Source organism: Mycteria americana, chromosome 7, assembly GCF_035582795.1.
Source record: "Mycteria americana isolate JAX WOST 10 ecotype Jacksonville Zoo and Gardens chromosome 7, USCA_MyAme_1.0, whole genome shotgun sequence".
Taxonomy (NCBI): domain Eukaryota; kingdom Metazoa; phylum Chordata; class Aves; order Ciconiiformes; family Ciconiidae; genus Mycteria; species Mycteria americana.
Window position 1 is genome coordinate 46556022 of NC_134371.1, and position 22360 is coordinate 46578381.

The window sequence follows — 22360 nt, forward strand, 5'->3', positions numbered from 1 at the left end:
TTGTTGTGTTTTGTTTTGTTTTGTTTTTTCTTTTCCAAATCCAGTAACCCTTAACCGGGTAAATTCCCTTGTAAATTTTAGTGGTTTATCTAAGAGAAGATTTGATACCAATCAAATGTAAAGATGAGACCTGTGAAATGTTCTATTTCAAGAATCCATGGAGACCACTTATATTGCTACCAGCATCAACTAATCATGAGCTTTGAGTGAGGCTTGAAGGGAGGCTCTGAGGCTAGTACTAAATTAGTCATATTGGCAAAAATGCTTCTAGCTACACAGACTATTAAAGGAAATTATTAAATCCAGAGCCATGGAGCAGGAGCCGCTTAGAGCATTTATGTGCCGCTTTACAAGCAAGTTCCTGGATTTACTAGGCTTCCAAACTTGCAGTGAGTTTAATTAGAGATGTTAGGTTGCAAAGGAAATCAGAATATGCAGGAGTAATAAAATAATTTTATTTTTTTGCTCATTTTACAATTTCTTTTCAATTTCTTCTTCCCCTCAAGTAGCATTACAAGAACACATTTGTAGGTAGCATTTTCCGTGGATAAACCGTCAAGAGGTCAGACACTATATTAGATCCAGAAAAATTTTAGCATTACTGTTATTGCTGAAAAGTGACCCAAAGAACTGTGAAACATTAAATTTTTTTCTTGTGATGACTTGTCTTCCATGACAACATATAAAGAAGATGAGAACAATTTTGTTATTTCTTTTTAATATGAAATATCTCCCTTTGAGAACACGGAGAAAAAATTGGCTATGTCCCCAGACTTTAAATGAGTAACAAGGATGATTAATCTTTTTTTTAAAAAAGACTTTTTCTTTGAATAACATATTTGATTTTCAGTTAAAGAACTGTCGAATAAAAGTCCAAGCACTTTCAATGATTTCAACACAATTTTGAAATTCATAACTAATCTCATGTTATGCTGGATGTTATAATTTGACTACCTCTCTTGAGTTTTCTAGGGAAAAGCAGAATAGAGAAGAATAATTTTTCTGATATAATAAAAGAGATAGCTGCCCCATCACACAGCTTCACCCACTTTTGTCTGCCAGAGTAACTGTAAAAGCAAAAACTACTTTAAAAGAAAAAGCATTTTATAGGCTTTTGTACTTCCCCCAGATTTTTCTTTGAGACCAATACACACCTTCAGTAAATTCCTCATCCCATGTTGTGTTGGGTAACCATCTGCTCATCTGATAAACTATGATGATTTTGGAATAATGCTACTTATTTCATTGGAATTGTAATTCAAATTGTAAGGCAATCTTTGAGGCCAGAATCACACTTGACTTCTATATATGCATGTTTGGGACTTTTCTGATGGTCTTTAAACTGACTGCGTTTACTGGATGGTGTGCATGATGTTTTTATTCATGTTAAAATAAATTATGTATTCTAGCATTATTTTGCAAACTGCCCAGTCCTGTGTTGTAAAGGCAAGCATTACAGCTCGGAAAGTTCAGTAGTAGATGGAGTCAGAAAGATCAGTCTGGTAGCAACAATGCCACTGGTGCCCTGCGAATAAGAGAACAACAGTGTGAGGAGAAACGATAACGCTGGACTTTGCAGCTTTGAGATCTTTGCTGACATCCAGTGACCTTTCAGTATAGGACAATCTTTTTCCTATCAGTGAGATGGCAGGTAGACTATACGTATGTGGTGGTTTGATTTGTTCTGAAGTGATGCCAGTACAAAGTCTTTGTCTGTAAAAACTTCTTTTTTTCTATTGCTACGTAGAAATATTTTTACCAATACAGTTAAACTGGTCTAAGAATGCCTTTAGCAGTGTATTTTGCTTCCTGGGTGAACATGACTATTATAGCCACATTTGCATATAGTTTATCTGTTTCCAAACTAAGGAGGGTTTTATGGCTTTAACAAGCCCTTGGAAATAGCGTGAACTCCAGTTAGCTGCTTCTGTTGCTGCCTAAAATATTAGTTTTGTGGCTTTTACAGTTGCTCTCAGAATTTTGCCTTCCATCTTATCTCAAGAAGTCAATGAGCTATAGGTATTTTGGGAGTAGAGAGCAAGTGTGAGAGGAAGGGTAGGGGAAGAAAACAGAGGAATGGCAACACGGCCTCTGGCATTTCCTTTATCAGAGCACCTGTCCCCGTCCGCATGGTGTAGCAGAACATTTCAACATTTTCTTGATAAACACAACAAGCAGCATCGCTCTTGCACATTGGTCCTGTTTAGACATTCCTCTGAGCCTAAACTGGAGGACCTGTTTGCATGGAAGATGTCTGTAGGTAAATATGCCACTGTTAGCTTCAGAATTAGCTTTTCTACTTATTTTTCCATACCTGAAAGGAATGAAAATACAAATCATTGCCTGAATTCACAAAATGGCAATTTATATATGACTAACTTTGTAGCAGGTGCACTCCAAGAATGTTATTAAGTGGGACCTCTTGGAGACACAGGCAAAGCAATGCCAAAATAACTAATCTCAACAAAGACTAGATAATGCAAAATGTCTAGAGAACTTGAAAGTCAAAGCAACATGTCTATATTGCGTATCTTTAGATTCAGGAGAAACGGATGATATTTAAAATTGCATTTTTAGGCTGGAAGTGCCTAATCAACATGTCTACTTTGGACACTTGTCTCTCTCTCTCTCTTTTTTTTTTTTTTTAATCTGACATGACAAACACAATGAAAAAAGTGTCCTCTTCCTCCTAGTGACCTTAAAAATCTAGCAGGGCGACAAGAAAAAACAGATGGCAACAGGCAGGTGGCATGGTAAAAAGAAAGTATGGAAGAATATTTTCATTGAAGTAGGGCATCCTAGGACAAGGCATTTTTGTGTCCAGTATTTTTGTTTTGCTTTGTTTATGTAAACTTTCATAGTTCCATGTTCTCTTTTCAGGAAAGTGTAATACTTAATGCAATTATTTACAGATGCTGTCTTATTTTATTTCCAGTGTTTTCTTTCTCCAGAAAGGTTTATCATGTAAAGCGCTGCTGTACTCATTTTTAAATCCTGCCTCTGCTTCCTCAGACTTACTTTCCTCTCCCCATCTTGATGGAAGTATTAACATATCTCACTGAATGTTACTTAAATAGTAATTGATCTTTATATCTCTGAGCCCCCTTTCTGATAGCGACCACATTTAGGGCCATTGTGAAACCTTTTTGACCTGATTATGTGATTCCAATCAGCTGTACACCAAGCTGCCCAGAGTGCTGGCTGATGGAGAAGCTGCGGTTTAGAGCTCAATTCTCTTGTCACTGACAGCAGCTACACGCAGGCAGGCAGAGGTGGGCTTGGCCCTTATGATGAATCTGGGTTATTTCTTATTTTTCTCTTTCAACTTCCATCTTTCTGTTTGAGACAGTACATGTTCCCAGATGCTTTTTATATTCAGGACAAGTTCTTGCTGAGATCACCTCACTCTGAATGAGACTTCAGTAGCAGCTATAGCTTTTTATACTTTAAATGTGAATTTCAGCCTTGGTTAAGCGAGAAATTAATTCTGACCTGCCTTCTGTACCAAACCTGCTAAATGAATGGCAATTAACTCTGGACTATTAAACCTAAAAAAGCTTTTCTGCAACTTCTGAGAGCTGACCTGGAACTTCCTTTACAAAAGGGAATGAAAAGTAAATCAGAAGCTGCAGAGGCTTTTTGTGGCCTTTTTTCTGGAGGGTGGAGGGGAGTGGAGAATGCGAATATTATAATACCCTGTCTTCTGGTTAATTTTTAGCTTCTTCAGGTTTCTGGCAGAAGGAATTGCTGCTGTCTCTAGGCCCAAGGCAGCCCATGATATTTGTTGCTGGCTCGCTTTGGCAGTCCCATTACTGATAGGTTTTTCAAGTTCTCCCTAAAGACAGAGGTTAGGCAAACTGACGGACTGGATTGGTGGTTGTGGGCAGTCCTCCCCACAGGCTTGTGTTTAAGACCAGCAAAGTTTTGTCTTCAGGGCTGCTTTTTTTCCCCCCTTGTCGGTGTCTGTGGCCGGAATAATTTTCCGTGTTTATTTTATGCTTTTTAATGTTGGATGTATATTCAAAAAAGCAAACCCTCTTCCAAAGATAAGTAAATAGCTGTCACTCAGACCCAAGACCTGCAGGTGGATGTTCTTGCTTGCTGAGCTCAGTACCCCCACATGTGTGTGCACCTTCTCCTCTTCTAACTGGGCCTTTTGGCTGTCTCTGCCCAGCGCCAGCTCCTTGGCTCTTGTTAACTGATGGTCCGTCCTTCAGGTTCTTTCCTTCTACCCATTTGGTTCTACAGTATTGAAAGAATTGCTATGGTATTCTGACTGTAACTGGAAATAATATTTTTTGTGTAGGCAGACTAACCTAGATCTAAGGTAGGGGCATCCTCTACAGACAGACTAATAAAACAGTGATATTTAAGAGATACCAATATAATTGACTGAAGCTATTAATTATAGACACAAATGGGTAGAGAAAAGGAAAATATATACTTCAAAACTGTCAGGTGTTTAACACTAAGATTACTCAGCAAAGCAGAGGGGGCATTGTTTTGGGCTTTTTGAGCAGTGACAATCTGTGTTATCTAGTGAAATTTGCTAAGCCTTTTACACGTAGATATTCACTTTGCTCTGTGTATATTAAACATTTGGTTATCCGTACCTAACACTCGTACACTGCAAAACCTTCTGTATACAGGGTGAGATGGCCACACTGATTGAAGGCCTGATGATTGACTGAGCTGTAGCATTCTCAGAGCTTCAAGAAAGGTTTTTACTTGATGCTCTTTCCCACAGGAGTTCACATTTGCTGTTTTATCTCTGGGAGTGAGCTTAGTGACAGACGCACACTGAGAGTCGGGGAGAAATGCCATGGGAGCTGCTTAACAGCATTCAGATGCAGAGATGGCATTTGATTCCCAGGCTTCTTTGCTGCAGCCGCTTTATAAGAAATCTAAATCAGGAAACTCTACAGGGTTTCAGGAAAGCAGACCTCTGATCTGTGTGCTCTCGCCATTAAAAACCGAGCTCTGCTTCTGAAACAATAAACAAATCTAAAGGTTATTGAATAAGTCCTATTCATTTCGGTGGAATCTGTGAAGTGGCAGAATAGCAGGTGCGTGGACATACAACCGTGTGCGATAGGACTGCAAGAGTTCTCTGACAAGGTGTTAACAGGTTGCCTGACGTACTCATTGTAGCTGTTTTCATTTAATGTAGAAATTATGTTAGTCTAATTCCTACATGTTGTTAAGGCAAAATGTTCTGGATGTGTTTTAAAGCAAGTGCCAGCCTTTTGAAACGGTTCCCAGTACCTGCATTATAGATATCAAATACTCTGTTAGAGATAGCTGAGCTTGAAATGTTTCTTTTGCATTTTATTTTTTATACATTTGTGTTAATTTATATTTATAAATATCTGTAGGTAGGTAATTGAAGCTCTGCAGTAATCCTTTTTCTTTCCCTTTAGATGTATAGAGCCTGAAAAATCTAAAATACCTTAGGAGTAGACATGCTAATGTTATGTTGATACTTTGCCTTTCATTCAACGGAAAGGTGATTTTTTGTGATTCATTTGGTGCTGTGAAATTAAGTAAGTCATCAGAAATGAATGTAAAAGCAAATGACTAGATGGGAAAAGTGATAAAAATGTAAGCACTGCAGCTGTAAGATAAAGTACTCTATGATGTCAGAACTGTGAATTGTTGATGAAGTTTGAAGTAATTCCATTTTGCATGATATTTTTAAATTCTCATATAAAACAATTGATTTAAATATGGAACCTTTGAAATACAAAGAATTAACCTCACCTTCCAGACAAGATGCTTAAGGTTAAAAATAATGGAAACATAAATCTTGTGTAAGTCTTATTAAAAAAGAAATATCTGCGCTATCTGAGTTAGGTTTCTTTCAACCAAAAACTCCTATTCTGAAATGCTACAGTTCTGACAGTGTGACAAATTGCTGGAACAAATGCTGAATAGTTAAATGGACAAGTGATGGATGGCCTCATAAGCCTTGCAGGGCAGCCTGTGTAAGATACTAATTGGTTCTGTGGAACTGGTTTTAGTCAATAAATTCACTTGAGAGATTTTTTGTGTGTGTGTGTGTTAGGTATCTTTAAAGAATGCAGTGCTGTAGGTGACAAACCACTTGCAATGTATTAGGCCACCACCAACTTTATTTTGTCCGCTATACCATCTACCTTCTTTCAAGGATATAACCTACTAAAAATCTATTATTGATGCATTGCTGTCTCTCAAATGCTTCTGAATTATGAGTTTATTTGGAAGCCTCCAGAATTTTCTGATGCTAAAAACCGCCCGTGTTAAGTTTTCCACAGTGTTTGCAATTGCTCTTTTTCTTTTTTCTTCTCCCCCCCCCCCCCCCCCCCCCGCCCCGCTTCCTCTGGAATAGATTCTGCCACCATTGCTCACCTTGAGCAACACTTTCCACTGCAGATAGTCTAAATATTAGTGAATTCCCTTTGTGAAAAATATTGTCAAGGTGAGTAAAGGCGATTAGACTCTGGCCCTTGGGACCAGTGCCAGGAAAGATCTGAGCAGCCACTTCTGGGACTGAATTTGGAGATGAGGGAGTAACTGAAAAGGGGTTTTCAGGACTCTAAGTTTGGAATTCAGGCCCTAGTTACTCCCTGTTCTGAAATCCCTAGACTTCACTGAGCTCTCCTTGTTGAGCTGTTGTGTTCTCAAGGGCATTCTGTAGTTGTGTGTCTGTGCATACCCCAGAGCATCCCTGTCCTGGGCAGAGGTTGCAGCTTGTTCTACAGGTTACACCTGAGCTTGAGAGGACTGAAGCCCCAGGAGGCTTCTTTGCACGCCATGTCGGCTGATCTTCAGGCCGACGAGGCTGGTGCCACAGTACATCTCTGCGTCCCTGCTCAGCCTAAGCCGGGCTGGGGCACAGGGTGCCTGCCAGGGACAGGAACACAGGCAATTGGACCCAGGTCTTTGCAGGCAACACCCCAGCTCTTGTACTGCTCCAAAGCGTGGGAAGAGAAGCTGGTTGCATATGTTGTGGTCCTGGGCAGATCACCTGAAAGGTTGAAAGCGCTCACCCCTTTGTTTCCCAACGATTAGCGGTAGGTTTGCAGTAGCTTCCTGCTCAGCAGCCGGGCTGCTGCCAACCCTGTGCAAGGCACCTGCTCCCCTACTGCTCTGCGTGGGATTGCACGCCCCTAACGTGACCTGCTACCTTCACATCACTGCCAGACACTAAAAGAAAAGCCCCGAAGCACTTACCTTTTAAGTCCTTCAGTCCTTTGTTGAATCTGGCCCACAGTGATTTCGGTGGAAATATGAGATGTAGAGTTTGTTCTTGGTTGCTTTTGGTTTGGTTTGGTTGGTTGGTTGGTTGGTTTTTTTGAGGAGTGTGGTTTTTTTGTTTCTTTTTAGGGGGGTAGGTTTTTTGGGGTTTTTTTGGTATGTGTTTGTTTTTTTGTGTGGTGGTTTTTTTTATTTTCATCAGTGCTAAGAATAATTATTTTTTTTCATGGAAGGTTAAAAATCCAAATCAAACCAAAAAGCACCTCAATAAAGTGAGCCAAGGGAGGGGGCAAGGGTTGAGATGATTTCACAGTTTTTCCAGATAGCAATTTCCTGTTTCGTAAAGCGGAATTGATTAATTCTGAAAGCACCAGGATTTAGAAGGCTAATCTTTATGAGATAAAGGAAAAATCTGAAATTAATTTAGAATTTAAATAACGCTAAACTTAAGGGAGAATTCAGCTCCGGGTCTCAACTCCATTCTGATCCCAAATTCATTGCAAAATCTTAATTTTTGGGAAATGACTAAAAGTTAGTGAGTTATGTCTTTCTGGTTGCTTTGCATTCTCTCCCATGCTCACATATATGAGATGTTTCATCATTAAAGACTATACTTCAACTGCTGTATATTTAAATCAAATTTGACTAATAACACATACTAGCTACCTTAGCAGCAGCATTGAAATAATTAGAGCAAACAAGGTATTTCTAGAATGATCTGTAATAAAAAGCATTAAGAAAAGGGCTGCACTTCTGTCAGTGTTCGTACCTAGGTTGTGTAATATATATGAACTTCAAGAAAACTTGTCGGGAACAAAAATCCGTGCAACTGCCTTGATATATTTTCAGTGCAATATAGTGTAGTCAAGCCTGGTAGAATACATATTTAACTGGAAGGAAAATGTGCTACTTTAGGAGACTATGAACACAAAGATATGTAGGCTTCTTGTAAAGCTTTTGGGAGGAGGTAGATGTCTCAAGGAGAACTTGCTGTGTGTGACATACAACTCATCCCTGGCTCCGCAGTACAAGAAAAACAAGATTTGTCACTATAGAAAAGTAAATTCAAGTAGTTATGCGACAACAATACTAACACCTTTTTCCTTAAATCCTAACATATAATTGAATTTTATGGCCAAAAAAACCCCAAGCCTAGTGAAAGCTTGTATTGTATAAATTATCTGTATATAGATGGTGGCTTTCTTGTGCGGGTTAACTGATTGAGATATGCAATGAGCTGAACAGATCTGTCGTTGACCCAAACAAGCAAAGGCTGAATTATGGGAGTTCAGAGCTATACTGTTAGGGGAAACCTGCTGGATTTGTAGCCATCTGAGAATTAAAAGATAAATACAATATACTTTCTTACATTTAACCAGACTCTGTGGCTCCACAGTAAAGGCCCATGGGTCCCTCTGGAGCAAATTTATAATGAGTATTTTAGTTTATTAATACAAAGGATTGTGACTATACACAGAACAGAACAAACAAACATTATGTGATCTCCGATACACTGATCTGTATTTATGCTTGCGTAAAAGCCCGAGGTAGGCTCGTTTAGGATATTGAGCCATAAAGTTTAACTACTGAATCAACCAAAGATGGTAGACTAGAATTTTTCTGTGTAACCAACATAACTTTTATAAAAGCATTTTACCTTTTTTGTTTAAAGCTGACTTTGAGCTTAAGACTTTTAAAAATTTTTTTTGTGTTCTGTAATATAGCACACTTTGCTAGACATCACACGTAATGAATTGTCTATATCAACCTGAAGTATCCACAATGTGGCCCTTAAAATGCTGTTAAAGGCAATCTAGCAATCTGCAAGTGATGCTGTGCCAAGCGAAGAGACCTTACAGCACAGAGCACTCCAGCGAGTGGTCACCAGGCCACAGCTTAATTGTTGCGAGGCAGATTTTCAGGTGTAAGTACCAGCATCCTTTTGCTTGTAAATCAACTGGAGAGGAGGGGTCTTATGCCCATCGAGACATCGGAAATCTCTCCTTTGAATTCAGCTGATACACTTGAATGTGGCAAGTGTGAAGTACATCATTCGGTGTAAAGAACTTGTACTTACTATGTATGTATAAAAATCATGATGCAAAACCCAAAGGGTTTTAAGTTCCTGTAGAAACCTGTTAGTCACCTCAGAAATGAAGAGTAAGCTGTACCTTGGGTACAGTTGATAAGGAAATTGCTCTAAAAGCTGCTCTTGTTTTCCAAAGTTTCCCAGCTAGACTTGAACTTTAAAACTTGAACGGGTTTTAAATTAAGAGTTTACTTTCAAATAGCTTATGAAACACATAGGTGATGAGCTGATATGTTTGTCACACTTGTATATTTAGGAAGCCATGTGTTTATAAAGTGTTGTATCACATCTGTGGGAGAAACTGCAGCTGCTCATAACTTTGACTATAAGGAATCTACTGACCTGCTGGATTCATTAACAGTTTTGAGTTACTGCTTAACCTTTTTAAGAGTTTATAAATGTATCTCTTTTCAAAAACCTGAATGTGCTATGTTAGAAGAGAAAATGAAGGGATTGAAAGAATAAAACTGCCAAATGTCAAACTTGCAAGGGCCTACTGAAATTCAGGACAAAATCCAAATTCAGGTAAATTCTTAAGTTACCATCTGTTCTGTTCACAAGTGTCTTTTATATACTATAAATATACCATACAGTAACAGCTTCCCAGCTGTGAAGAACCCATTTGCCTGACTGTTCTTTTAACTCCTCTAGAAAAGTTTGGTTTTGAAGTTGTCCGTCTGCCTAGATGCCAGTGTGATAGGCATTAATAAAATATAATATAAAGAATAAATTAAAACATCTGCTAAAATTAATAGGAAAAAAATTCTATTTGGCATAGCAGGAAATACAATAGCATGGAGAAACTGAGCAGTCTGAATTGGTAATCATAATTTTGAGATATGGAGATAATAAAGGAAGCACTTTGGATCTGGTCCAGCAAGTCTTTGTGTTCGACTATAAGCATGTGAGTAACCCTGTTCTTGGCTTACTTGCACGTAAACCTAAGACTAAGCATGTTGTTTGAAAGAAACAGTCTTTACATTCTGGTACAGCTTTATAGTTATGGAAGATTTATTTTACTGTTCAGTATAATCCTTAGCAGGTGCAGTTTTATTGGGAAGGTAAGAGGACTGTATTTCCCTCTTTGTCGCCACTGTGCTCTGTGTATACGCCACAGCTTAGAACTGTAACCACGTGGCCTCCCAAAGCTAGCTCCAGGCTACTTCCGACTCCTCCTGACGGAGAAGCCAAAGGGCAGACTGCCCGTCAGGATTTCCCCCTGAAATATTTTATAAGAGCATATGTGCATCTTTTGCCCTTGTACCAAGTCAGCTGGACTGGAGCTGTGTCTGAATCTGGAGCTGCGCAGGGGTGCTAGCCTGCTGCCATACTCGAGTGATGTATTTCCTACAGGCTGAGAGTTTGCAGAACATGAGTATACCATACTTTTAATATAGGCAGTGTATAGCATATACTCATTGCTCGTGCCGCTCCAGCAACAGGAGCTTGGCTTGGGCTAAGCATGAAGAGAGTTAGGGAGATGATGAAGGCAAGTTAATCTTGCTAGTTACAGCTGGTAAAACAAGGGACAATGGACACAAGGGACAACCTGGGAGGTACTAGGAAAAGTTTCCTTGCAAGGAGGGTAGTACAGCATTAGGAGAGGTTGTTCAGGGAGGTTGTGGGATATTTCTTCATCCCTGGAATTTTTTGGGACTTGTTTAGATAACACTATGGCTGGCCAGGTCCGGCATTTGTGGTCTTCCTGCAAGTGAGAGGTTAAACTACAAGACCTCTGGAGGCATCTTCCAACTGACTTGTTTGAGTTGATGCTTGCTCAGATGAAAGCTTGCTCTCTAGCAGAGATCAGGAGCAGGCACTTAGCAAAAAGCAAAAGACAACACATACATATTTGTCCTCAATATTCTCCTATCATCTGGCAACAAGGAGTCAGACATTTCCCAAATGAAAGGTGTTGTCTTTGTATTTATTTAATAAGCACGAAAAAGTTTGGTTGAGATATTTTAATTTTTTTATCCAGTAATTATTTCAGCTGTGAGATATATCAGAATTGACCTTGTTTTAGAAAGAGTTTTGGTTTTGATATTTAATGAAAGGGTTTTTTAATGAGAAAAACGTTATGAATTTAATTACATTTTCCTAGTGCACTCTGTCAGCTCTGCCTTACTGCTACTTTGTGGGCAGGCAGAAAAAGATGTTCAAATTCCTGTTTATTAGTCAATTGCTTGAATTCTTCTGCACTGTCCCTTGGACTACTGTGCTCAATCTCTTAAGTTGGCTGGCTTGGGAAAAATGGTCTTTCACTTTCTTGATCAGCCACATAGTCCGTGCCTCAGTAACTGAAGTAAAACCAGGTTGCTGTTATATAATTTCTAGCATTAAAAATGGGCAGCTCTGATGCAGTCTTTTCTGAGGCTTAGCTGGGATTTTAAGGTTTGCAGCATTTTCCCCAATTGCTGAGCACTGTATCATTTGCTGTCTCCTCCTGTTCCATGTATTTTTTTAAACCGGGCATTGGTCCTGGGTTTGTCTCCAGCATGCCTCAATACCTGAGTCTGTTTCATTACATTATTTTAGAAATCTGCTGTGATTACTGCCTAATCCCTTTGTGCACATCTCTTGGCCTTCTCCTGGAAACAGGGATTAACCTTCTGTGGCATTTTTGATCTAGCTAGCCATGGAATATGAATCACTTCTACTGCTGGTAAAAGGCTTTGCTGAACTGTGTGAAGTCTGCCTTCAGAGGTGCAAAGCACCTCCTTTCTCCGTCCTGTTGCACAGGCCGATCTGTGCCGTGCCCTGGAAGACGTCTCCATCTCAGTGCCATTGTCTCTAGCAGTCGTTTTCTTGGGCAGAACATTTTCTGTACCGCGTAGCACTGGAGGCTCAATAACGCACGCTGTAATCACTTGGATGCACTCAGCAGCGGCTTGTTGTGCTGCTTGCTAAAGGCGTCCGATCAGGCTGCACCCTCCACCCAGCAGAGAGCTGGTGGGTCTGGCTGGGCAGTGCACAGCAGTCGCCTCCGCCGGGCTCTGCCAGCAACCCGTTCCATGGGGGTGGTGCTCCCGGGCCACCTCCTGAAGCATCACACCAAAGTGCAGTGCTGAGACACTGCAGGAGAGTGCCCTGTTTATGATTTTCTTTACGCTTTGGATGGTCATTCTTGGACCTCTGGCTAATTCCCATTATGCAGCAGTACATGAAAATTATCTCAAAGGTTTCTCTGTGTGTATCAAATCTAAAAAGTATATGTCATGCCTCTAATTATGATCTGAAGGTCTCTTTTTCCATTTGCTTTTTTCTGGACATTTTCTTACCAGCTTTTATCGCTTGAAAACAAACAAGGTCCCTTTGAGATGAACAGAATACTTCATGTAGGAAACATCAGTTGCGTATATTCAGTTCTATACTCTCTCAGTTCCTCACGAAGGCTTACAAAGGGTTGGTCGATACTCTGCTCACACACATACAGTCAGAAGCATACTTTAGGAACTATCAGATATGTGTGCGTGTACATACATACATATACGTACACACACACACCCCCCCCATTGCTTTTTTTTTTAAATCCTTCCCTTTTTAGTAGCCTGCTTATGTATTTGATATTGTAAGGATGAAAGGTTTGTAGAGAAGCCCTGATGAAGGCCGGGGATGGAGACACATAACAGAAAAAAGAAAAACAAAACAAACCCACAAAAAAAACCTGATCTGGAAAGCCGAAGACATGTGTAAATAGGAAAGACCACTGTGAGAAGCAGTTATTTTCTGTCTTCCATTTTTTAATGTTGTGGATAATTTTTAAAGTTATTGGGGGGGGGGGAGGGAAGTCTTTTACTTCAGATAACATGACTTTTACTATCAGTGTATGTTGCAGTGGCACTCAGTACCACTGCACTAGTTAAGGGTCCGTGAGGAATATTTCTGTTATAAATCTGGAAGATTATATCTCTGTCTTCTCATATTGCATCATCCTGAAACTTGACAAGTTGTCAGTGGAGAGGCAATTATTTCTGCCAAAACATTAAGAACATAACTTACATTTCTAAGGTATGTAGTGCCATGAGAATATATGGATCTAGAAGAAACTGATAAGGTTGTTGGGATTTTTTTGCTTTATTTTGCCCCAACTGTAAAACTTGCTGTTGATACTATAAAAATGCCATTTTGCTTGCTATGAGTTGGAAATGAGTTTTAATGGTGTTTGTAATTTTCAAGGGTGAGGGAGAGGGAATGACACAGTCGAAACGCTAAGAGAGCTGACAAAAAACAGCGGGGCTGGCCAGAAAATACTGTTCCATCCTATGAAAGGAAGATGATGTTATTTCCAGCTTGCAGATTGTTGTTGATTTTGAGAGCAGCCGGTGTTAGAGGAAGAGGCTGCGTTTCCCAGCAATGACTCACTGGATCTCACAAGCATCAGGGAGAGCGGGTGCGAGGAGAGCCAGGAGTGGTTGTTAGGAACTGGGCAGCCAAGACTATTAGCAGACTGTAGCTTGTTATTTTTACTTTGCAAACTCCCAAGAAGAGCGAACAGTTTGGAAGAGTGAGACAAAGACCAAGGAGCCAGGGGAGTGGAGAGCATGTTTGGAGGGGCAAAAGGAGTCTGGGGAAGAAGAGTGAAGGCAGGTTTCAAGTCATTTGATAATGTACCAGCTTAAAGGAGCACTTTGAATCATCAGTGAAATGTATTGAAGTAGTAGTATGAACAGTTTAACCAACTGAGAGTAAATGAACACAAAATTAAGATTACCCCGTATTTCAGGATAGTTGTTTATGTGAAGAAAACTAAGTGGCCTTGGCAAAGTTGGTAATTTTTAGTTCTTTATCATGAATTAGCTTTAGGAATGCTGATTATTATAAATTGACGATAACAGTTTTCTTATTAAAAATCTTCAAGGTATAAAAATTCTTTCTTTTCTACCTTGCTGTGAAATTGAATTTGAACCTTTCCTCCCTCCCTCCCTCCCTCCATAAAAATGAAGAAAATGAATGTGGATTATTTGCCAGCAGTGCACTTATTGGGAAAGATGTGGGAGTTTAAGATTCACATTCCTTTAGTGGGGGTGTCTCATTTGTTGGCTTGGAGTTATAATGCTTTCCTCTCAGACCTCAGCTAAGTGACTAAGGCTGCTTCTTGGGGCACGGATGAGCCAAGTTCAATTCTCTGCTCTAACATTCTTCTGTGTCCCAGATGGGCTTTATACACCTTGCTTCAACATTGGGCTCTGCCTCAGTTATCCTGTTGTAATAGTTTTGCTTAATATTGGACAACAAAATAGAAATTTGACTGAGAGTTGGAGAGATCAGCTAGATTGTTCATATCTCACATGAATACAGAAGGCCCCAGGGCTACTGCCTAATATGCAAGGTAATTCTTGGTATTTTGAGGAATATTCTGGTTTTGATCAGAAATATTCTGTGTACTTGCCCAGTAAATATTGAGATTTTGATACTTTTCAGAGAGAAATTTGGGTCCCCAGTAGCTCTATTACTATTTTTATTAGAAGCCTAAATAGAAATTGCAACTACTAACATACAGCTCTTTAGAGAATTTTCAAAGGACTTACTAAAATTTGTTTTCTCTCTTAAATCAAAAGAAATAAATGAAGAGAAACGTGGAACAGTAAAAAAAAAATATTCTTCAAGTATTTATGGATAAAACCTTTATTTCTCACAATCAGATATGACTGTTACCATTTACGTCACTATGCTGCTGAAATGCACAACATACTGAAAGCAGACTGACACCATGTGGTCTGTGCTGAGTGGATGGGAAGCAGAAACAGCATGGGGGTGACAGGTTGCAGTGCCTAGGCAGTGAGGGCAGGGTTGTCCCTGATGCATTGGCTATTGCATCTGCACGTATGTCTTGAAATCATGAAACTTTTCTACGGTTCCTCTGCCTAGCTTATAAGTATTATTTCCCTGCAGAAGAGTGGTCAGCTGCTTAATAGAATGAGAGGAGAAAGTCTGAAGACATTAAATAGTGTTCAGACAAGCCACTGGAGTTTGTGGGTGCCTGGGGAAGGTGCATTAGTACATTAATCCAAGGAGGTGCAGACACATATACAGATTTTGATGAGTATGACAGCTGATACTTGTTTGCTTAACAGCTGGGACCTTCTTTGCTAGCTTCATCACCAGTGTAGAAGTGTTTCATACATGTGCCATGTAGTATAAACACCAGATTGCCTCCCTGCCTGCCAAATTCTCAGGACATTGGTGCCCATGAAGGCTCTGAGAGGGCTGAGCAATCATGACAGTGTTTGCTATGCTAGCATTTGTTCACAGGACGTGAACATGTCGAGACAGGAACGGTGCATTAACAGTGCAGTGTCATATTGAGATTGCCACTGTTAGTGTGATCTCACACCGTGCAGCAGGTAACGCTGATCTGAATAGGGCTTAAAAGAGAGTCCATCATAATTAATGAGGATGTTAACCTCCTTCTTGGAGGATGGCTGAAATCCACAAAGACACCTCCTCGTGAGATGATGACAGCTAGAAGGAAGGAAAGAGAAATAATTGCTGAATTTTGAATTTTGTGGCTATTGAGAGCTTTTATATACTTGGCAGTCAAGCTGCTCATATCGTGGATGTGCTCCATGTTTCCCATCGATCCATTTCCTGCAGTTCCCAGATTAGCTGAATATGGCCACAGAGGTCTTCTAACTGCAAAAACTGTTTGTTTCTTGATTTGCATTTTTTTCTTAATTAGCTCTTTAACCTCAGTGGCCTTCCAGGGTTGCCTCTCACCATTCCTGTATTAGTTCCCAAAAGCCTTGGTTTTGCACATCTTTTCTGCCATTTTCTCCAAGGAGAGTATTTGTCAGTAGTTCCTACTTTTGTAGAGAGTAATAGATGTTATATGCAATTTCACCTGTAGGTAGAATTTCCTCCCCTTTCATTTCAATATTGCTTTATACTCCTGGGCTACTTGGCAATTCAGTAGAAGACATTATCAGACTTGAGAGCTCTTCCACATATTCTTAATAATTTGTTGTTTTCTCTTTGTAAAATGCCTCTTGACAATAAAGTTGAATCCACATTGTAATGCAAATTTAAAATAAATTCAGTTATTGGTAAACCAAATAGATGTTCCTAAAATTAAAATGGCTGTTGGAAAACATAGGTGGACATGATGTACCCAAGTGCTCTGATTAGAAACAGTGTAGTGTCATCATATGCTAACTTTTTCATATTATCTCCCTATAATTCCCAGCAGTGGAAACCTGAAAGTGAGAAAAAAGAGGAAGTGGGAAAACTGAAACTCTGCAGCAGTAGAAACTCAGGATGCACAGCAGAAGTTCACACTCCTTCCATCTTGGTGTGCTAACACTTCTGATTTGAACCATTAATTGCTCTTGTGCCTTTCACTCTTTGGCAACCATTGTTTTTAGGTGTCTGTTACACTGGGAAAATCCATTGCTTAGTATAAAAAGAGTGAGAGAAATACTTTATTGCCCTTTATTGCCAGTGTCTTTTTGTACACAAAAAAATAGAAGCTGTGCTTTCCTAAAAAATCTCTCTCATACTGGATTTTCAGCTTAGTTGAACAGCAATCACTTTTAAAAAGTGACTATGTCCCTATGATACCTTCCTTCTAAACAAGACTCCAGTATACAGTGTGACTGACTTAGAGGGTAGGCTGGTAAGAAGGGAAAGTTTTGATTTCTGTTATCCTTGTTTAGCCAGAAAAAGCAAGAACATTAGCTAGATATTGCACCAGCTCGTTAAATAAAAAAATAAATAGCGCTCTGACTTACACCCAGACTTATCTTGAGATGCACAGTTTCTCCTCAGATTGTAGCTCCAGGAATCTTAACATATGTTTAGGCCAAGCTTAAAGGTTTTACACTGGATAGTGAATGCAGATATGCATTACACTGGTGATAGTGAATGCAGATATGACCCCAGGTATCGGATCTTAGTTTATATTTACAGTGATCTGGAGAAAAAAAAAATAGTAAAGATAAAACCACTTTTATCATGGCAAACTGAAAAAATCAGAAAAAAAATTTGACCTATTTCATATTGTCTTTTCCTGGGTTTCTGTTTTATTGTAAATCACTATTTTAAAACAGGCAGTAGTGGCTAAGACAAAAGAAGTGAGTTTGTATGTATGACTTACAACCTGGAAGTGAATATTCAGACAATCTTCCATAGAGAAATTTTATGTCAAAGACTGCATGTGTGAGTGATCTGTAAGAAAAATCCATGTTTAGTGTCCACCTGAACTCTTAGATCTTGGTAAATTGTCTTCAATTTGTGAACTTGTCTTCCATCTGTGCAGTGCGTGGGGACAGGCAGCAGCCTCCGGAGCCAAATGGGAATTTCACTGCTGTGAGGAGTCTCTGACATGCTGATTCTTGCACTGCCTCATTGGCAACACTGTGAAGAAGATACATGACCAATGTAAGAAAAAACAGGTTACGACACGTGTCAGGCTTCAAGGGGCATAGTTTTTATCAGTTCTGAGAGACTTAAAAAAAAAATAAAATCTAAAAATAGGAAGACATAACTGGCTCTTACATTGCTCCTTATTTTATCTATGATGTACATTTAGCTCAGCTGAGGAATGGCATATAGCAGTGAAACTCCTTGCTGTAGACCTGGTTTATCAGCTCAGACCCTCCACAAAGGACAACTTGGAAGCAGAGAGATGTTTGTGCATGTGTTTGCAGATCACAGATTGCTTTCTCCCCCAGGTATGCTTCACAGCAATGAAGGCACAATTAACAGAATTGGTACATTTTCCTTTTTGACATTGTTATTCGTCCTACTTAAATGTAGTAATCCTAGAGTAACTAAATTGCTGCTTCTGCATATTTGCGATGCTTAGAAAAGCCTAAGTCTTACAAAGGTTCTGAATGCCAGAAATACCCGTTTTGTCGGCTTTTTTCTTTCACTAGGGTTATAGGTAGGCTTTGAATATAGGACAGAAGAAATGATTCAGTTCAGTTCAAAAGTTTCTCAAGAGATGTCAAATCTGGAGTTTGTGAAAGGTTCTTCCTTTCCATGTGTGCTTAGGAAAGCAGTGGGGAAGGAGGGAGTGAGGGGGACTCACAAACCTGTGTGTACCCATTTTTATACTTTTTTTTAAATCAGAAAAAGTTTTCTAATGCCTTGGAAAACCAAAGTTAATTAGTATACTGGGTTTGAACATATAAAGTGTACATCGCAGCAAGTACAAAGATTACTACTGAGAAGCACACGCCAGGTGGCTAAGAAAAGCAAGCCTGTATCAGCTGATGTAAGTTCAGTTTACAGTGGTTCATATTTTCAGTGAAAAATTTTCAGAGGTCTACAGACTCTCTGGACTATCCTGTTGCCTGGGAAACTGAACTCTGTAAATTAGGGTAAGAGGAAAACATGGTTATTAGATATGTATTTTTATAATTATTACTGTAGTTTTCACAATTAAACATCCAAGCCAGAACTTGGCCATGGACGTGACAAGCCTTTTCATGTTTGTACAGCACTGAGAATAAGGTAGGGACTTTTTTTTGTAAGTAAGGCATAGTTGCATAGGAGGCTAAATATTAAGCAAAAATAGTTCTTTTCCAAGTGTATCAGAGTATGTGTTGTAGATATAAAATCTCTTCCTCTCAGTATTAATAGCTTGCTGTGTCTGCCTTATGCAGAGTGGACCGCTGGAGGAATGGTTGAATCCCTCCCTCCCAAACATGGCATAATTGAAAAAGCCAAGAGAGAATAAGGATTGCCTGAACTCTTATAGCTCTAATCATTTTTTATCCTGTAGGTGTCCCCTCATTTCTTAGCACTTGTACTTTTCAAGAGCATGAGCTTAAATTTTTATAAGGGATATATAGCAGACATTTACTTAATATGTGGTAAAGCACAGAGCATTGACTTTTGAAATTGTTAAAATAGAATACTTACTTAGACTGGGCACTCCAGACACTGAAACTTGATTTGCATACCACTTCAATGAGAGTTTTGAAATATGCTAACAGCATAAGATTGTAAACGTATCGTTTTGAACCTCTTCTGAAAAAAAAGAAGAAAACAAGATCATGTTAAAATACTGAACAGTACCTCCTACTTTGGCTAATCAACAAGACAAAAGCTAATTGTTTTTGCAGACCCTAGTTCCTTGGGAGACACTAGGTAGGACATCATTTGCATTGAGGAGGATGGAGAAAATGAAGGTAAATGTACCTCGTAGTTGAAACTAGATACTCATATAGAGATGGCGAAAGCTCAAGTGAAAATGAGTTTCAGGAAACTTCCCTATGCAAGTGCCTCACAAGGCACTTCTTACAAAATGTAACTGGCAGGATGGTTTTCACAAGAACAGCCATGGCGCTGTCTGGACAGCAATGGGCAGATCCAGTATTCGAGCACATGCTCCGAGTCACTGTTTCTAGGTCTGGCTCTCCAATATGTGCTATGCATGGTCAGTCCAGCCTTTCATGTCTGCTGTCCCTTTCTTGGCCTTGGCATGCAGCTGCTGGCACTCCGGGTTTCCTCGTGGCTGGGACAGCTCCCTCAGAGGCCACCTGCCCGCTTGGTTGTGATGTCCCAAGTTGTGCTGAGTGCTGGCTTTGCTCTCTGTGCTCTCAGGAGAGCTGCAGGTTTCCCAGAAGCTGGTTCCTGGGTCTGGTCTCTCCATGTTTCCTCCTGCTGGGCTTTTGTTTTTATCAGTGAACTGAATTCTTTGGCTCAAAAAGAATTATCTTTAAAACCAACTCTACAGTGTCGGTTTTGGACTGGCAGCAAGGGAAACTGCAGTTTTTATATTTGTGCATGTGCAGCAGGAGTCCCAGACTCTTACTCAGACAAGTTTCTATGAAGAAACTCACTGAAAAGCTAATGGATTTTCTGGTAGTAAATCCATTCTTTCTCCGGGGTTAAGCCATTCAGTAACTGTGGGCACTGATCTCTCTGTCAGGGTTTTCCAGACATGGTCTCTGCCTACGTGTCAAGCTGCTGCTAGAGAATGAATGCTCCAATCCATACTAAAGATTATTTTCCAAATCGAATGGAATTGTGTAATTGAGAAGTTGACATGGGCATAGTCTCCAAACTGTCACACCTGTGTACAAAAAGTAATAACACAGGACACGCTGCAGTCTTCTGGACTGGCAGAGTTTATTTTTATCTCTGTAATTGGGGTAAGTTAGGAAAATTTGGTATTCATTGCCACTCAGCTTCCTCCTCAACTCCCTGGTGGTAAAGATTTACTTCACTTGGCTGTTATTGTACTATATTTACTTATGATCTCTCTATATCCTCTTTTTTGTCCAAAAGGGATATTTTTTCTGCATTCAGGAAAGTTATGTTATAAAAATCATGAGACTCTGTTTTGTTAGATAAGCATTGAACCTGGACTGTTCCATCTAGTTCTACCAGTGGCCCAGAGTGTTCCCCAGCAGAGCACTTTGCAATGTGACTAATCTGTTAAGTATAGTTTGTTCTATCATGTTCTCCTCATGGGAAATTTGTATAAACATTGCAACGCTTTCCTGTGGAAAGATGTTGTTTATATTTGTCAATGTTTGTTATTTATGGGTGTGTTAGAAAAGGTGGCTTTGAGAAGACAGCTGGCTTGCTTCCTTGGTTGTTCTGGGAATTCATTCCAGGGCTACTATTGTTATCCTCTGAGGAACCTTATTTGCTACCCAAGTAATCCTTATTACTGAACACAGTTACTGACACTACAGGATACAGTTGTTTGTGCTTTTAGAGATTTTTTTTTTTAAATGTGTTTTAAGATCCAGGTCCAATTGGTATTTTCAAGATAACGTCTGACAACTTTTGGATAGTTTGGTGTTTCCATGGATCTTTGCTGGAACACCACGCACAATAACCCATGGGCAATAGCAAATGGCAAGTTAAAGACTGGTCTTGACTTGTAATGTAATTGTCTAAAGGTAGTCAAAGAAGTCAGTTAAGTTACTTAGTAGAAGTGGCTTCAGCAAACTTGAGATATATCAGTGTAATCCTTTGAATACATCAAAACAATTAGTGAAAAGTTGCCCATCAAACTTGACTCCAGGTGCCATGTTTGTTTTTTGAAATCTGTATTCTAGCTTTTGAGACAGTTGTTACATATTTTCCTCATCTTTGATTGTAACACACAAAGCTGCTTTTTGCTTTCAGAAAAAAAGGGTGCTTTAGAGAAAAATGTGTCTCAAATATTAACAGTTTCATAAAGCACAAGTTGTACACAGCTTTCTTGTTCACAGTATCATTCCTTTTAAACAGAATCTCAATTTATGATGGAGAATTTCAGAACTGCTTTAAAGTTTCATTTTCTAGTGCCATGGTGTTTTCTCTTAAGGCTATGTTACTATGCAGCTCTGGGCAGGTATGGATGGGTCTTACTCCAGCTTGCTTAATCTCTCTATGTTGAATCACTAATTCTATCATATGTTTATGATGGGGCAGATGTCTCTAGGAAATTTTTTTCTCTGAAAAAGGCAATATTGCACTCTTAAAGAATAAGATTCAGAGGCTGGAGAAAAAACTCTCATAAATGATTACTTGTGCTTGGAGCACATACCGAGTAGCCATAGTGCTGTGAATCCGCTGCGCTGATTTTGGGGAAATGAGAAATTTAACATGAAATCAAGTATTATGGTGAAGAAGAATACAGGGATATCTTATGTCTCTTAACTTCTGAATGAAAAGAGTAAATACCTGATTAAAAATACCCAGTATATCTCTCAGCCGACTGAATTGCTTTCTGGAAACACTTAGGATAATTCTGGGCTACGTAAGCAGCAGTTATTAGCATTCACAGTTAGTTTTATCTAAGAGATGTATTCTCTGGCGGGCCTGTACCAATAAAACTCTGCTTCAACTAAGTTTTGTATTCTGCTTAAACATGTCCCATCTGCTTGGAGAATCTCATCTCTTGTTCCTAAAACGCTTCTCAGATTACCCTATTTTTCCCCTCCCTTATTTTGGAGTATCATAATTCATTCCTTTAAGAAGCAAGAGTTGAGTCTACCTGAGTCTCTGTCAGGGTCAAACGTTAGCATCTGCTTAACCGAAAGCTCATTTCTTATCTTGATTTAATTGTAGAAATGGAACAATGGGATA